At 41.9% G+C, this 18,259-nt stretch overlaps 1 protein-coding gene across 2 annotated transcripts in view; it reads left to right on the forward strand.

Annotated features, from left to right (window-relative positions):
* RESF1 (retroelement silencing factor 1) overlaps positions 1-18,259 on the forward strand; it is a 43,209-nt gene that overhangs the window by 11,267 nt on the left and 13,683 nt on the right. Inside the window, exons 3-4 of one of the 2 annotated variants that reach the window (XM_058283019.1) lie at positions 8,777-8,905; positions 17,482-17,537. The gene's annotated coding sequence lies outside the window, so the exon portion shown is untranslated. The remainder of the gene's footprint in view (positions 1-8,776; positions 8,906-17,481; positions 17,538-18,259) is intronic. The other variant, XM_012519071.4, reaches the window with a different exon arrangement.

Here is an 18,259-nt window from a genome sequence, read left to right on the forward strand (position 1 = left end):
CATAGTGTGTGAAGTGGTTTATTGCCCTGTAGTGTTGAGTTTCATTTCCTTACTGACCAGTGATGTTGAGTATCTTTTCATGTGCCTATTGGCCATTTATGTGTCTGCTGGGACCAGCTCAGCAATAGGTCTGCACGAAGAGAAGGCGATGCAGAACTGCAGAAATAAAAGGACAGAAAGGACACAAGAGGAAACAAAGATGGGACCAGGGGCTTCACAGCTTTTGAAACTGAGACCTTCAACCCTAGTTTCCCCATCTTATTTATTTGAAAGCTAATGAGTGACTTGTAACATAAGAAGCAACTTGCAACATCTACAGTAAGGTACAAAACATCTTGTACAATAACAAGAAACAACTAGTGGGTAATTTACAATAATAACAGGAGGCAACTCAGAACATCTTGTACAATAACAAGAAACAACTAATAAGCCAGTTTTCCACAACATACATCGTTGGGGAAATGTTTGTTCAAATATTTTGCTAATTTATTTTTAATTTTTAATTCCCCTCCCCCTGCTGTTGTCTGCTCCCTGTGTCCATTCGCTGTATGTTCTTCTGTGTCCGCTTGCATTCTTGTCAGTGGCACCAGAAATCTGTGTCTTTTTTGTTGCATCATCTTGCTGCATCAGCTCTCTGTGTATGTGGTACCACTCCTGGGCAGGCTGTGCTCTTCCTGCAGTGCGGCTCTCCTTGTAGGGCACTTTCCTTGTGTGTGGGGCTCCCCTATGTGGGGGACATCCCTGTGTGGCACTGCACTCATTCAGCACTCCCTGAGTGCATCAGCACTGTACGTGGGCCAGCTCACCACATGGGTCAAGAGGCCCTGGGTTTGAACCCTGGACCTCCCATATGGTAGGCGGATACACTTACCAGTTGAGCCAAATCTGCTTTCCTATTTTGCTCATTTTTAATTGAATTGTTTTTGTATTGTTGAATTGTAAGTCATCTTTATATATTTTTAGATATTGATCCCTTACCAGATCAATTGCAAATATTTCTCTCATTCTGTAGGTTGTCTTTCTGTTTTCTTTACTATACGCGTGCAGCTCAGATCAAGTCCCAAGTCATCAATTTTGTTTTGTCACTTGTGCTTTTGATGTATTGAAGAAAGCAATTCAAGGTCCAAAAGATTTACACCTGTGGCTCTTACGTTTAGGTTAGGCCTTTGATCCTTTTGAGTTAATTTGTGTATGTGGTGTGAGGAAGGGACAACATTTGTTTGCATCTGTGTCTGCATCATTTGCGCAAAGGACTTTTCATTTCCTATTGAATTGTCTTGATGGTCTTGTTGAAAATCAATTGAACATAAATGTCAGGGTTTTTCTTCTGGACTGTCAGTTCTGTTCCATTGATCTATGTATTTATTCTTAGGTTAGTATCTCAATGATTCATTACTGTGACTTTGTAGTAATTTTATTTTTAAATTTTAAACTTAAAAAAAAAACAACAACTTTCAAACTTACAAGGACGGTTACACAAATAATACAAATCCCATACAGAGATTTTTTTTAGAAATTACAGATTTTATTTTTTTTTATTTCTCTCCTCTTCTCCCACCCCTAGTTGTCTGCTCTCTCTGTCCATTTGCTGTGTGTTCTTCTCTGACTGCTTCTATCCTTATCAGCGGCTCTGGGAATCTGTGTTTTTCTTTTTTGTCATGTCATCTTGTGTCAGCTCTCCGTGTGTGCGGTGCCATTCCTGGGCAGGCTGCACTTTCTTTCGCGCTAGGCGGCTCTCCTTATGGGGTGCACTCCTTGCGCGTGGGGCTCCCCTACGCGGGGGACACCCCTGCGTGGCAGGGCACTCCTTGTGCGCATCAGCACTGCACGTGGGCCAGCTCCACACGGGTCAAGGAGGCCCGGGGTTTGAACCGCAGCCCTCGCATGTGGTAGGCGGACGCCCCAACCACTGGGCCAAGTCTGCTTCCCTGCAAGGCCTCTTAAGATCTGGGATCACTTCAGCAGTTATAAAACAGCCAGAGGTATTCCCATAATTCATGGCCCCCCTCCTTTTTCCTCAGCTATTTTAACTGCTAAAAGACGACAGAACCAAAATACAATTTCCCCGCCCCGAGGCTGCATGACTGTCAGCCCCACTAGTTGCTTGGACAACCAAAATCCCTTTTACCATCTAAAAAGAAAAACAGTGAAGGTGGCATTGGGTGAGGCATTTAGATGTTTTTCTTCCCAGCATCATAAAATACCTGGCTAGGAAGTAACCTCGTTCCTACAGAGGAAATCCAAATATTCCTTCCAGGGAACCAAAAGACAAAGTGGAGCATCCATTGGGCCTGCCTCCCAGCTTCAGTATGGCCTAAAAAAAATAAAAGCACAGGCAGGAAGTAACTTCACATCTAGCGTTGCCATGAAGTCCAGTTTCCTTAGAAAACCCAGGGCACAAAGCCCAATAATGTCCTAATTTAAAAAATACAATAAACTTTACTTTTAAAGAGGTTTTAGATTACAGAAAAGTTATATTGAACGTATGAGGGATTGCTGTGTACCCCCTTCCCTCTCCCACATCATCCCCTATTTTTTTAAACGTAGCAGTGCAATTTAGTATGATGTATATGTAAAAGTTATACATTTAAAAATGACTCATTTGTGGTAAGGACTAACCTGCCTCCAGTAATAATCTAAAAAAATAAAACCATCATTGTGACATTTATCAGTCCTTCACACGTCTAATAAATACTGGAGGCAACTTCCATTGTTATAACTTCTTTAAAGCCAAAAACGTGAGAGCACGAATCAGAATGAAGAGAAACTTCAGAATGTTCACATTTGTGTGTATTTTCGGCAAACTTTCAAAGATTCCACATATAACAAAATCACTTCTTTGAATCAAAATGAATATTAAAAACCTTTCAGCCTTGTGACAGACTTAGTCTACCAAAGCAAGGAAAACAGTGAATAGTAACAGCAGTATATTTCTAGGAGAGAAAGCAATCACTTATTTCCTTTATCATAAAACAAAAGTCAATGAATCAACGTTTTAATAACACTGACCAAGTTATTTTCTATTCATGAATTTGCTTTTCAACTTGTCTTTAAAATGTATCCATGTGTATTTGGGTTAAATTTAATTTATACATCAAAAACATTTTGCTTAGAAATTTAATCTTAAGTATAAACTATAACTCACCAAAGCATAGTCCAAATACTATACAATAATGCTGCCATTTAGATTTTTTAAATCTTTAAAATTTTTGCCATTTTGATTTCTATGTTTCACCTCAAGAACTTAACTTACAAACAGGAGTTTTGCTCTGTTTCTCCAGGATAAGTGTCCCTATGTCTAAACTTTAAATGATAATAAAAAAAGACAGATTAAAATAACTTATGCTATGCATTTTCCTTCAGGCTTTAATAAAAACAGAGCCATCTGGTGCTGGAGCTCCATCTTCCTTCTCATTTACAGTCTCTGCAGTCCCAGAAGCAGACACAATAACCATTGTTTTATCTTTCTTCTGTTTCTCAGCAATGGCTACACAAATAGCAACAGTCTCATCACTTTCAAAGTCATAGTCTGGAATTGACTTTGGTGAGAAATCTGTTACTTCTGCTGATGATTCACTCTTTTTAATCCTCTGTGCCACTTTCTGCAGCTCCTGGGGTGTTCTGTCCCAAGAGAGGTCTTCGTTCTGTATTTCAGGGTTCTTTGGGTAGATATGAAGGGTTTCTTAAAAACAGAATTGTTCCATACAGTTTGTTCTTTGGCTCTGTTGTCATATTGTTTTCTTGTCTGTCTTCTTATCCTTTAGTTTATCCTTCCTAATAAACTTCATTCCTAAACTCGTCTTCAAATCTCTTGCCCTTTTCTTTTCCTTTCAGGCTGCAGCAACTGCTTTAGTATCTCTTGCAAATCTGGTCTTTGGCAACATATTCTGTCAGTTTTTGTTTACTGTGAAGACTCCGAACTCATCCTCATTTTTGAAGGACTGCTTTGCTGGATACAGACTTCATGGCTGGCAGTTTTTCCTTTCAGTATCTTAAATACATCATACCATTTCTCCTCCATGGTTTCTGCTGAGAGGTTGGCATTTAACAAGTTTCCCTTGTATTTGATGTTTTGCTTTTCTCTTGCTGCTTTAGAATCCTCTCTTTATCTCTGATATTTGTCATTCTGAATAGTAGGTATCTCAAAGTAGGTCTGTTCGGATTTATTCTGTCTGGGGAATGTTGTCCTTTTTGGATATTGATGTCTTTTATAAGGGTTGGAAAGTTTTTGGTCATTATTTCCTCAGATATTCTTTCTGTCCCTTTTTCATTCTGTTCTTCTGGGACACCAATAATGTCAATGTTTGTGCATTTTGCATTGTCATTCAATTCCCTGAGACTCTGCTCTGTTCCATTGTTTTCCATTCTCTTCTCTTTCCACTCTCCAGTTCTTTTTCCCGTTCAGATGTTCTGTCTTCAGAATCTCTAATTCTGCCTTCAAGCAAATCAGATCTGCTCTTATGTGCCTCTAATGTATTTTTAAACTTCTCCATCATGACTTTCATTCCCGTAAGGCCTGTTACATTTTTTTACAGGCTTTCAAGTTGTTCTTCATGGTCTTCCAGTATCTTCTTAATATCCTTTATTTCTTTAAATTCTTTGAAGTGACTTAGGAGAGTTGTGTGATTACCACTAATTGTATTAAATCCTGTACCTTTTCCGGGTATTTGGTCTTTGTCTTTGGGCTGGGTCATCTCTTCCTGTTTACTAGTATGGCTTGTAATTTTTTGCTTATGTCTAGGCATCTGAATATGTTGGTGAATTTATTCTGATGGCTAATTTCTCTGTCTTGCCTATTTTGTTGTTGTTTTTTCATAGCTCTTCTTTGGTATTTGGTTCAGCTTATTCTCAGTCTTTAAAATTGCTCAGATTAAGTTTTCAAAATTGGGTGAGGGACTCACTGGTGGGGCACAGATTTTCTCCCAGGGGTTGTATACAGAGAATGCAGTTTTTGTCCATGCAATTTCCAGACCAGCCAGCAGCTGCTGGTGCTAGTCAGGCCCCTTTCCCTGGAGGTGCTTCAGTCTGGGCTTTCCTATGCTCCTGTGTTGACCCTCCAGAGCAGGGGTTCAAGGAGGCTCTGCTGGACAAATTCACTGAAGAAAAGCCCCCCAACCTCCCCTCCCTTTTCCCTTGAAACAGGCGACATGGAGGAATATGTCTGCTCCCCTTTCAGTAGGTGCAGGGAGTCTGGGCTTTACCCCAGCTCGGTGTCTGGGGAGGGGAGGGGAGCCCGCGGCGGCTGCGTGGGGCTTGGGAACTCATGCCTGTCGTTTCCCCCTCCTCTTCTCTCTGTCCCTTGCCCTCCTGGGAGTGGTGCAGCTCTGTCCTCGTCTGCTGACCCCCAGAGCAGTTCCCCCGGACAGCATTTGGCGCTTTCTCCGCTGTTTATGTGAGCACATTCAGCCCTATTTGTCTGTCCCTTGCCTTCTTCCCACAATCCTCCCCCCAGTAATGACCTTTTGATCCTTCTCTCCTGCCCTTATTAGATCCTGTGCAGGGCTGTGTATACTTTTAATAGTCATTATCTCTTTACTTGTCCTTTCTTTTTTCTTACTTTTTTTAAAATTGTGAGAACATATATACAACATAAACTTTTCCATCTCAGCCACTCCCGGCATACCATTTAGTGGGGTTAATCTCATTTACTGTGTTGCAGTGCCCTCACCACCTTATGTACTAGACTCATTTTGCATTAACTCCCCTTGCCCTGACCTCCGCCCCTGGCAGCCTATGGTCTAATTTTTGTCTCTGTGAGCTTACATATTGTCTGATGATTTTTTTGTAGTTCTTATAAGGATTAAATTTACCATACTAAATCTGTAACAGTCTCATTTACTTTAACACCAGTTGAACTTCCATAGTTAATATTAAGTTTCAAAATAAGGAATCTTGAGTTCCCCAGCTTTTGGTCCTTTTCAAGATTGTTTTGGCTATTCTGGATCCCTTGGGTTTTTATATGAATTTTAGGATTATCTTGTCTATCACTGCAAAAAAGCCAGCTAGGACTTTGATAGGGATAGAGGTGACTCTGTAGATCAATTTGGAGAGTATTGACAACTTGCTAGTGAGCCTTCCTGTCTATGAACCTGGAATGTTTTTCCATTTGTTTAGGGATTTAGTTCCTCTCAAGAAGGTTTATATGTTTGCAGTTTTGCAAAGTATAAGTTTTTCATTTCTTTTGTTAAATTTATTCTTAGATCTTACTTTACTTTCTTTGAATCTATTGTAAATGGAATTGTTTTATTTAATTTTCAAACTTCAGTGCTACTGCGTAGAAATACACAGTTTTTGTATGTAGATCTTCTATCCTGCAACCTTACCAAACATGTTTATTAGTTCTAATATTGGTGTGTGTGTGTGTGTGTGTATTCCTTGTTTTTTCAATATATCAGGCCATACCATCTGCTGTTTTATTTCTTCCTTTCTAATCTGGATACTTTTTCTTCTTTTTTTTTGCTAAATTTCAGTGGCTAGATCCGTGTTGAATATTGGTGACAGTGGATATCCTTGTTCCTGATCTTATAAGGAAAGCATCTTGTCTTTTACCATTAATTATTATGTTAGATGTACGTTTTGCATAGATTCCCTTTATCAGACTGAGGGAGTTCCTTTTTCTACTTTTTTGGGAATTATTGTCATGAAGGGGTGTGTTCTAGTGCTGCCTAAGGCAGCAATTGGTTGCCTCAAAGGGAAGGCAATGCAGAACTTCTGAAATAAAGGGCAGAGGAGGAGATAAAGATGGGACCAGGGGACTCACAGCTTCTGAAACTGAGTGCCTCAACCCTAGTTTCCACATGGTAATTATTTGGAAACTAACGGGTCAGCTGTTTGCTATCAGAACTGCAGCATTTACAATAATAGGAAGCAACTGCAACATCATCTACAGTAACAGGAACCAACTTGCAACATTCACAATAACAGGAAGCAATTGCAACATCATCTACAATAACAGGAAGCAACACATGGGTAAGCCAGTTTCCCACAACATATCCACCTTTTTGTTTTTTATAAAGCAACAAAGGCAGATTAGGTGGTTTCTTACTGCCTCATACCCTGAAGGGCTCTTTGTGTGCTTATTGTTTAAGTAACAGTGTCAAATCAGAGAACAGCATTTTATACATAATCCATAACTACAGCAGATTATACAAACTTCCAACTAGCAGATGATTTATTTCTCGTGGGCTTAAGATTTCCTACCAGCAAGTAGTACTCAATTTAAAAATGACCTCATTTTTCCCAGTTTGTGTAGTGCTCTTAGCATCCTCACTGGACCTGGGGCCACCTCCAGGTCACAGGCTAAGTCAGTATCCACCTTCTCCCTCTTATTTTTTTTAAAGCAGCCTGCTGGAGTCTTTCCTAATTAACCAACCCATCTTAGTGAGGGATAAAAGATTTTTAGTATTCCAACAATATTACAAATTCTGTTAACATAAGAAAACATTGTACTTTATCAACTACAGCAGAGAATATAGTTTTGTCTTAAACCCAACCAAATAACATTTAATAATGTGATAGAGTAGCAGGGACTTGACAACTTGTCCCAATTGTTCGCCTCTTCTAGGCCCTTAAGATACCATTTCTTAGTAGGCTCACTGCCACAGGTTTCTTCTGTGCAGCCAGATTCATTGCCATCAGGCCAGGGCAGAAAGCCTTGAGGAAGAACTGCAAAAGTCTACTGCTGACCTTTTCACACAGTTTTTGTACTTTTGATATTCATTCATGTTTGTTTTCTTTTTACAAAACACAGTAACTCACTGAATACTTCCACAATACTTTTACAACTTGCTGTATACATACTAGTTCTGTCCCGCATATCTCCATTTTCTGACTTTATAAAACCATTTTATTTTAGGACAAAATACACCTTAATAACATTTCAGTTAGCATTCCCACAAGCTTTTTACCTTGAATTTTCAGTATGTGCTTATCTTTTACATCTTTCATTTTATCCTTCCTTTCTCTCTTTTTTCCTTTTTCTTTCTTTCTCTCTCTCTTTCTTTTTTCCTTCCTTTTTCTCTCTTTCTTTCTGGGCACTCCCCCTTCTCTGGGTACCTGCCCTTCTCTTTTTCTTTCTCTTTTTAACACACACTGAAACAATTACAGCACACACACTGACATTGAACAGACAAACACAAAAACAGTTCCAAATCTACTAACCTAGAATTTCTTCATCGATTTTAATTTGACTTTTTATACGTTCTCGAACTGCCCTGTCTTCTGCCTTTTCTGTTTCTTTCCCCTAACAATTTTTTTAAATTACTTATTTATTTATTTTTCTCCCCTCCCCCCTGCCCCAGTTGTCTGCTCTCTGTGTCTATTTGCTGTGTCTTCTTTTGTCTGCTTCCTTTGTTGTCAGCGGCACGGGAATCTGTGTCTCTTTTTGTTGCGTCATCTTGCTGCGTCAGCTCTCTGTGTGTGCGGCACCATTCCTGGGCAGGCTGCACTTTCTTTCGCGCTGGGCGGCTCTCCTTGCGGGGTGCACTCCTTGCACGTGGGGCTCCCCTACACGGGGGACACCCCTGCGTGGCAGGGCACTCCTTGCGCGCATCAGCACTGCGCATGGCCCAGCCCCACACGGGTCAGGGAGGCCTGGGGCTTGAACCGCGCACCTCCCGTGTGGCAGGCGGATCCCTAACCCCTGGGCCACGTCCGCGTCCCGATTCCCCGATATTTAAACCAGCTGTCTAGGTGGGTACTCAAAGGGCCCCCAAATCAGCTACTTTCCCCCAAGAAGGGATATGACTCCCTCATCAGGCATGCTCTCTGATTGCAGTTTCCACAGAAGGGAAGGTACAGCCTGGAAAATCTGGAATTGGAAGCCAGCAAACTGCTGTGGCCTTGGCAGCATGAACGGTGACAGCCGCTGCACAGCTCTGGAGTCCCTGCGCCTCACTCACATGCGGTATGTGCTGCACACAGAGTAGTGAAGCAGGAAAAGGGGAGCAATTTTTTCCCTCCTCAGGGAGGAGGCCAGGTGGCTCTCACGGGTGAAACCATGGGCTGTGTCTCACTGGTCACCTAGTTCTGGTTGAGTGTAGCGCTTCATCTCACGTGCCCTGGGGATGTACCTCAGGGGAGAGGACGGCTACTGTGCATTTAGAGCTGGCTTCTCGGCCGACTAAGGCACACTTTGTGTGTCACGCGGTGGCTCTGGTTTGATGGCATCCTGTGAGCCCAGGTAATAAATTGTTTGAACCCATTTGGTCTCGTCTCACCTAGCCGTGGAGGTTTCTCCCCATGTGAACTCTGCATTCTGGAACATGTAGAGGTGGAATTCACAGAACAATATGGGAAAGTTCCAGTTTAGAATACCGGAACTTATTAATAGTTAGGTTTTCCTCGGGTGTGTAAATAGTATTAGAGTTTTGGCAGCAGTATTACAGTGTTATTTTTTTTAAGGGACATGTATGTTGAGGTACTTACAGAAATGGTCATGTATGAAATCAGATGTGATGTCAGGTTAGCATAGATGAGAAGAGGCATTTTCCCCACTCCAGAAGTATAAATAAGGACTTCTCTTCATGTTCAGAAAGTTTGGGTGACATTTATTCATTGAGAAGACATTTATTGGGACATGAGGTAAGATGGCAGCAGAGTAAGCCGCTCCAGGCTCAGCTCGTGCTCCAGGGCAGTAGCAATCACCCAGAGCGCTCTCAAGCATCTGTTTGGGGGCCCAGGAGACCAGAAGAGCATGCTGCCAAATTCTTGAAAGAATGGAAGGAGGAGACTGCCCATCTGCAGAGAAGATTCGTGAATAGAATACTCCAGTGGAGGCACAAGCCACTTCCATGGCTGGAATTGGACGCTCCATTTCCCAAAAATGGACGAGAAAGAGATAGTTGGCCACCGACTTCAGCTACTAATCAGTAAACTCAGCTGGCTAAAGTATATTCCTAAGAATAGCTAAAGTTTGAACCTGTCCAAATCAGAAAGAGGTCAGTAGCTGCCATTTTAACTCTGAGTTAAAATGATTATCAGGCTGACGGAAGGTCACGGTGAATGTAGGGACTAATCAGAATATCAGATGCCAGAGACAAAGGAAGAATTCTGAGAGCAGCAAGAGGAATGTGATGCATAACATATAGAGGATACCCAAAAGATTAAATGTTGATTTCTCATCAGAAAGCATGGAAGCCAGAAGGTAGTACTATGATATATTTAAGATACTGCAAGGGAAAAACTGCCAGCCAAGAATCTTATATCTGGCAAGACTGTCTTTCAAAAATGAGGGCAAAATTAGAATATTCACAGATAAGCAGAAACTGAGAGAGTTTATAACATAAGAGACTGGCTTTGCAGAAATAAAGGGGGTGTTACAGCTTGAAAAGAAAAGACAGGCTTGGGAGAAAGTCTAGAAATGATGATTCTATCAGTAGCAGTAACTGAAAGTATCAGAGTGGTGAAAAGAGGATGACAGATAAAACTCCAAAGGTCAAAATGGGTGAAATAAGAGCTGCCTTTACAGTAATAACATTGAATGTTAATGGATTAAACTCTCCAATCAAAAGATACAGACTAGCAGAATGGATAGGAAAATATGAGCCATCTATATGCTCTCTGCAAGAGTCTCACCTTAGACCCAAGGATACCAATAGATTGAAACTGAAAGGTTGGAAAAAGATACTCCACACATGCAGCAAACAAAAAAGCTCAGGTAGCTATACTTATGTTGAAAAAACTAGGCTATAAAAGGACAAGACATTACACATTAATAAAAGGGGCTATTCACCAGGAAAAAATAACAATCATAAACGTATATGCACCTAACCAGGATGCCTCAAGACATGTGAGGCAGACACTGGCAAAACTGAAGGACGAAACAGACATCTCTACAATAATAGTTGGAGACTTCAGTACACCACTCTCAGCATTAGATAGAACATTTGGGCAGAGGATCATTAAAGAGAGGTTGAATAACATGAAAAATGAGTTAAACCCTAATAGACATATACAGAACATTGCATGCCAAAACAGTAGCATATATATTCTTCTCAAGTGCTCTTGGATCTTTCTCCAGGATTGGTCATCTGTTGGGTCACAAAGCAGATCTCAATAAATTCAACAGATCATAATTATACAAAGTACTTTCTCTGATCCTAATGAAATAAAGTTGGAAATCAACAAGAGGCAGAAAAAGGGAAAATTCACATATATATGGAGGTTAAGCAATGTGCTCTTAAGTAATCAGTGGGTCAAAGAAGAAATTTTGAGAGAAATCAATAATACCTTGAGACAAATGACAGTGAGAGAACACAACATATTAGAAACTATGGGATGCAGTGCTGAGACTGAAATTTATAGCCTTCAATGCTTACATTAAAAAAGAAGCTAAAATCAACAACATACAAACACAACATACAGATCAACAACATACAAAAACTAGAAAAAGAACAGCAAACTAATCCTGAAGCGAGTAGAAATAAATGAACTTGAGATAAAACAACAACAAAAGGAATAGAGAGAATTAACAAAACCAAAAGTTGGTTCTTTGAGAAGATTAATAAAATCTGCAAACTCTTAGCTATAGTGACAAACTTAAAAAGAGAGAAGATGCAAATAAATGAAAATGGGGACATTACTACTGGTCCTACAGAAATAAAAGGGATCATAAGAGGATACTGTGAACAATGGTATGCCAAAAAACTAGACCAATGTAGATGAAATGAAAAAATTCCTAGGAACATACAAACAACCTACACTGACCCTTGAAGAAATAGAAGACCTCAACAAGCCAATGACAGTTAAAGAGATTGAAACAGTCATAAAACAACTCCCCAAAACAAAAGCCCAAAACCAGATGGTTCTACAGGTGAGTTCTACCAAGCATTCAAAGAGGATTTAAAACCAATCTTACTCAAGCTCTTCCAAAAATTGAACAAGAAGGAACACTTCCAAACTCATTCTATTAAGCCAATTTCACCCTACTCCCAAAGCTGGATAAAGATATTATGAAAAAAGAAAATTACAGACCCATTTCTCTAATGAATATGGATGCAAAAATCCTCAAATACTTATTTATCGAATCCAGCAACACATTAAAAGAATTATTCATCATGAGCAGTGGTTTTTATACCAGGCATGCAAAGGTGGTTCAACACAAGAAAGAAAATCAGCATAATACACCACATTAATAAATCAAAGAAGAAAAATCACAGGATCTTATCAGTTGATGCATTTGAGAAAATGCAGCATGTTTCTTGATAAAAATACTACAAAAGATAGGAATTGAAGGAAACGTACTCAACATGGTGAAGGCCATGTGTGAAAACCCACAGCTAACATTGTAGTCCGTGATGAAAGACTGAAAGCCTTCCAACCATTGAGATCACCGACAAGACGAGGATGCCACTGTCACCACTGCTGTTCAGTATTGCTCTGGTTCTAGCTAGAGCAGTCAGGAAAGAAAAATAAATTAAAGCTATCCAAATCAAAAAGGAAGAAGTAAAACTTTTACTATTTGCAGATGATATGATCTTTTATCTAGAAAGTGTCGAAAAATCGACAACAAAACTGCTGGCGCTGATAAATGGTTTCAGTAGCATATCAGGATACAAGACCGATATGCAAAAACCGCTGGTATTTTTATGTAATTGTAATGTGCAATCTGAGGAGGAAGTCAGGAAAAAATATTCCATTTACAGTGGCAACTAAAAGAATCAAATATTAAGAATAAACTTAACCAAGGATGTAAAGCACTTGTATTCAGAAAACTACAATGCATTGCTAAAAGAAATTTTAAAAGACCTAAATAATTGGGAGAACATTCCATGGTCATGGATTGGAAGACTAAGTATCATTAAGATGGAAATTCTACCCAAATTGATACAATTTAATTGATTCAATGTAATTCCAATAACAACTCCACCAGCATTTTTTAAACAAATGGAAAACACAATTATCAAACTTATTCCACCAGCATTTTTTAAACAAATGGAAAACACAATTATCAAACTTATTTGGAAGGGTAAGAGGCCCTGAATAGCCAGAAACATCTTAAAAAGGAAAAGCGAAGTTGGTGGACTCTTACTTCTGGACTTAAGTCCTATCTCCTGGCTACAGTGGTAAAAATAGCACAGTACTGCAGTAAAGATAGACACATAGACCAATGGAACTGGCTTGATGGTTCAAAAACAGACCCTCACATCTATGGTCACATGATTTGTGACAAGCCTGTCAAACCCACCCAGCTGGGGCAGAACAGTCTATACTACACATGGTGCTGGGAGAACTGATATCCATAGCGAAAAGAAAGGATCCCTATCTCATACCTTATACAAAAGTTAATCTAAAATGGGTGAAACACCTAAATATAAAAGCAAGAACCATGAAGTTCCTAGAAGAAAACGTAGGAAAACATCTTCAAGATCTGGTCTTAGTGGTGGATTCTTTTTTTTAATATATTTTTTAAATATTTATTTCTATCCCCACCCCGGTTGTCTTCTCTGTCAGTGGCATGGGAATCTGTGTCTCTTTTAGTTAACGTCATCTTTTTGCGTCAGCTCTCCGTGTGGGCGGCACCATTCCTGGGCGGGCTGCACTTTCTTTCGCGCTGGGCAGCTCCCCTTACGGGGCGCACTCCTTGCGTGTGGGGCTCCCCTACGCGGGGGACACCCCTGTGTGGCAGGGCACTCCTTGCACGCATCAGCACTGCACATGGGCCAGCTCCACATGGGTCAAGGAGGCCCGGGGTTTGAACCGTGGACCTCCCATGTGGTAGAGGACGCCCTAACCACTGAGCCAACTCTACTTCCCAGGCGGTGGATTCTTAAACACTGGAAACACAAGCACCGAATGAAAACATGGATAATTGGGACCTCCTCAAACTGAAACACTTTGTGATTCAGAGAGCTTCATCAAGAAGATGAAAAGGCAGCCCACTCAATAGGAGAAAATATTTAGAAACTACGTATCCAATAAGGGTGTGATTTCCATTCTATGTAAAGAGATCATACAACTCAACAATAAAAGAGCAACAATCCAACTGAAAAATGGGCAAAAGATTTAAATACAAAGAGGAAATACAAATACTGAAAAAGCATATGAAAAAATGTCCCGTATCACTAGCTATTCGCGAAATGCAAATCGAAACAGATATCTCACACCTCATAGAATGACCTTTATTAAAATTAATAATAATAAGAGCTGGAGAGGATGTGGAGAAATAGGAACACTTCTTTACTCTTCTTGGGATTGTATATGGGGCAGCCTCTGTGGAAGACAGTTGGGCAGTTTCTCAGGAAAGTGAATGTAGAACTGCCATCTGATCCAGCAATTCCTCTACTAGGAATATATCCAGAAGAACTAAAAACAATGACATGAACAGACATCTCCACACTGATGTTCATAGTGACATTATTCACAATTCCCAAAAGACAGAAACAACCCAGGTGTCCATCAACCAATAAATGGATAAACAAAATGTGATATATACATACAATGGAATACTGTGCTGCAGTAAGAAGAAATGAAATCGGATCACCGTATTAGTCAGGGTTCTCTAGGGAAACAGGATCAACAAGAGCTATCTGCCAATACTAGGCAATTCTGAGTCTTTCGTGCAGCCATGGGGATGCACAAGTCCAGCTTCCGCAGGCACTGCAACCAGGGGCTGCAGTGAAGGTCCTTGGTGAGTTCTGGGAGATGTCTGTCCGAAGACACGAGCTGGGAAATTCTGTCAGTGCTCGAATCACTTCCCCTTTTAAGGCATTCAACCAATTGGGTTAAGGGGCACTCATTACTGATGGCAGTCTCCTGATGGATGTAATTATAACCAGCTACCTATGATTTACCACTAAAGAAAATCAATGATGACTAAAGTCCATAAAAGCCCTTGTATTACAGTTAGCCCAGTGCTTGCTTGACCAAACAACTGGGCACAGTTACCTGGCCAAGTTGACGCAACAGCCTACCATCACAGACATATATAACATGGATGAATCTTGAAGACATTATACTAAGTGAAGTAAGCCAGACACAAAAGGACATATATTGCCTGGTCTCACTAATATGAACTAAATACAAAGAATAAACACATGGAGTTAAACCTAGAGTATAAGTTATTAGGAGATAAGAGGAGGGTTGAGAAGATATACTGATGCTTAATGTATGTAGAAGTTTTAATTAACTTGACTGTAAAAGGTGGAAATGGATAGAGTGGATGGTAACACTTTATAGTGAATAGCTACTGGTTTATAAATGGGATTAGGGCTAAAAAGCATAGTCTGGGGATGTCAATTGAAAGAAACCTAGAGAAAATCCAGGACTGAGTAACAGTGAACCCAGAGGTGTATGAGAATTGTGGTTGAGGGCACAGATGCAAGAGTGTCCTTGGTGAGCTAGAGCAGCTGTATGTCACTATTGCAGGGTGGTGGCAATGTGGAGAAGCATGGGGAAAATACAAGTGGAGTGACCTGTGAGCTGTGGTTAACAGCAATCCTGTAAATATTCATGCATCTGTGCCAGAGATGTGGCGTGTTGATAATGGGGGTGTTTGGAAAAAGTGTGCCGAATGTACACTATGGACCTGGTAATATTCAGATGATATTACCTCACAATCTGTAACAAATGGTGTGGTGTGTTGGTTGAAGGGGTGTTATATGGGAATTCTACACATGGGCATGATTGTTTCATAAGTTTATGACCTCTGTAATAAAAAAAAAATTTTTAAAAATAGGGTGGGTTGGGGATAACTGCACCCAGTGTAAGATAGGGAGTATGAAGCAGTCATGCTTTGATGATGGTCTTGCATGGTGCGGAGCCAGCGTACCAGAGCAGTGCAGGGTGCCGGTGGAGGGGAGCGCTGTGTGAAGAGGTGCGTGTGTGTTTTGTAAGTTCATGACTTTCACTTTATACTTACTGTTTGTATGCTCATTTATGTATGTTCATGTATGAATGATATACTTCAGTAAAACATATTTTTAAAAAGACATTTATTGAAGACTGCTACACATCAGCTAGACACACAGTTTTTGGGTTGCTGCAAGCCAGTGTTTCCTGTGCCTGTCGTCTTGGTTATTAACAGTGCTCCCTTTCACTCTTAATGGTATTCCAGTTTTTCTGTTCAATTAATGCTCACCCTTTATAGAAAACAGTTCTTGCTGGGGAATAGATTTTACTTTTCTGTTCTGTTTCTTCCTGTTAAATCTGCCTGATAGCAGGCCTACCCATGGCCCATCATGATATACGAGGTTCATTTTTAAAAAGTTCATTCAATTCACGTGTGCTTGTGTGCATACAATATAAACATTAATATCGATTACTCTTCAAAGGTGTTATTTCAGATTATTTTTCCTTTGTAATTTTCTGTCCTATCATAAGACTGGCTTCTATACAAAGAAAGGACTGGGCTGACAATGATTTCATTTAAACTACATTCTTTGCATTGTTTGGATATGGAATATTTAAAATGAATAAAGTGTTTCACATCTTTTTCTAAAACCTTAGTTAATATCTTTAGGGAGTCTTTGTCATAATCCACATCCACAGTTACATTTACACTTTATTCCATTTTATTTTCTGCTTCACAAATTTTGCATTTTATGACTTCCTATACAATTAGTTAGCATCTTGCTTTCTTCTCAGTATTCTCACAGAAAGTAATGATAGTATTAATCTGATGAGATTTAAATTTTTAAAAATGGTGAAATATAAAGATAATTCTAGAATATAAATTTTTTTAATCAGAAATTTTAAAAGAAAATCAGCCTTGGGTTTGACTCTTCCCCTGAGCTGTCAGCACGGCAGCCAGGCCAGCGCAGGGAGCCCCGGGGATAGGTGCGGGAGCCCAGGCGGGTGGTGCCGCCTGCCGAGCAAGCGCCCCAGGGCCTGCCTCCCCACGCAGCGCCGTCTGCACCCGCGCCACGGAGCTGCCGCCTGTGCCCTGTGGAGCCTGCGGCCGGAGGGGCTGGCGTCGGCGAGTGGGCAGGTGGCGGGTCTCGGACGCGGGCCACTGGCGCCTGGGATCTCGTAGGAAGGACAGCTGGATGCCACGGGCGCGTGGGACAGGCCTGGCACAGCAGAACCTTCCAGCACAGGGCCATTATCACCTCCATGGCCACAGGATCCAAGAGGGGGAGCCCCCATTGTGGCCCCCCGGAGGGGTGGGGGCAGCCATGGGGTCCAAGGAGGAGCCCCATCGTGGCCCCCCGGAGGGGTGGGGTGGGGGCAGCCACGGGGTCCGAGGAGGAGCCCCCATCGTGGCCCCCCCAGAGGGGTGGGGGCAGCACACGGAGTCCAAGGAGGAGCCCCATCGTGGCCCCCCGGCAAGGGGTGGGGGCAGCACACGGGGTCCAAGGAGGAGCCCCATCGTGGCCCCCCAGAGGGGTGGGGGGTGGGTGCAGAGTCCTGGACGAGAGCTGGGTAGGAGGCCTTGGAGAGGGGGCTGTGCCTGAATGGAGGAGACGTGCAGCAGTGTTTGTGCGTCTGATGTTTGTGTTCACGAGGTGAACTCACTCTGCCTCTTCGTGATTATTTTTCCAGGAAGCTGTGAGCTGCTCCTGTGCAGAGAAGGAGGTTCTTAAATTGGGCTTTGCCAGGTGAGTGCTGCTGGTTCCACAGGAGCAGGGGGCTGGGCGTGGGGGGGGGGGCGTTGTGCTCAAAGTTTGGGACAAAAAAGTTAAAGGAAAGGGTAATGATGGACCCTGCAAACGACCTGTGATAATCTACACTAGGTGGAGTTCCCCCAGTGCTTCAGTAATTCTCTAAGAATATGCTGTTCCCAAGTCTGTTGAGCCTGCAGACATCTCGGATTAGCCTAAGGAGAGCCTTCCCCCTCCTCTGATGTAGGCAGTCCAGGCAGGGCTTGGTTTTTCTTCTGTGCCAGCAAAGGAGGAGGAGAGAAACCGTAACAGACAGCCCAGAGGACACCCACGGCTCCTTCCTCGCCCTGCGCGGAGGGTCCCCCGGTTTCGGCATCGTTAGCTCTCGTTAGCCTTGCTGCCTGCTCCAGCCTTGCGTTATAATCCTACTGGACAGCCGTCTTCTAAGGCGCTTCCTGCGAGAAGGCACGTGAGCAGCGTAAGGATGCTCCTTCAGGACTTGTGCGGACTCCAAACCATTGTGGTGTTCTCTCCCAGGAGGCGCCCTGGGCCCACTCTGCGTCAGTTCCGTGATGAGTCGGGGCTGTGTGAGGATGTGTCCTAACGTGGGCAGGCGCAGTCCCGAGCGTTCGCAAGTGTGCTTTTTTAAGAAGTAACTTTAAAAACTTACCTCAGCACACGAACGTGCTGTTTCCTGGCTTATACTTACTCAGGCGCCC

The sequence above is a fragment of the Dasypus novemcinctus genome, chromosome 20 (assembly GCF_030445035.2).
Source record: "Dasypus novemcinctus isolate mDasNov1 chromosome 20, mDasNov1.1.hap2, whole genome shotgun sequence".
NCBI classification, from domain to species: Eukaryota; Metazoa; Chordata; class Mammalia; order Cingulata; family Dasypodidae; genus Dasypus; species Dasypus novemcinctus.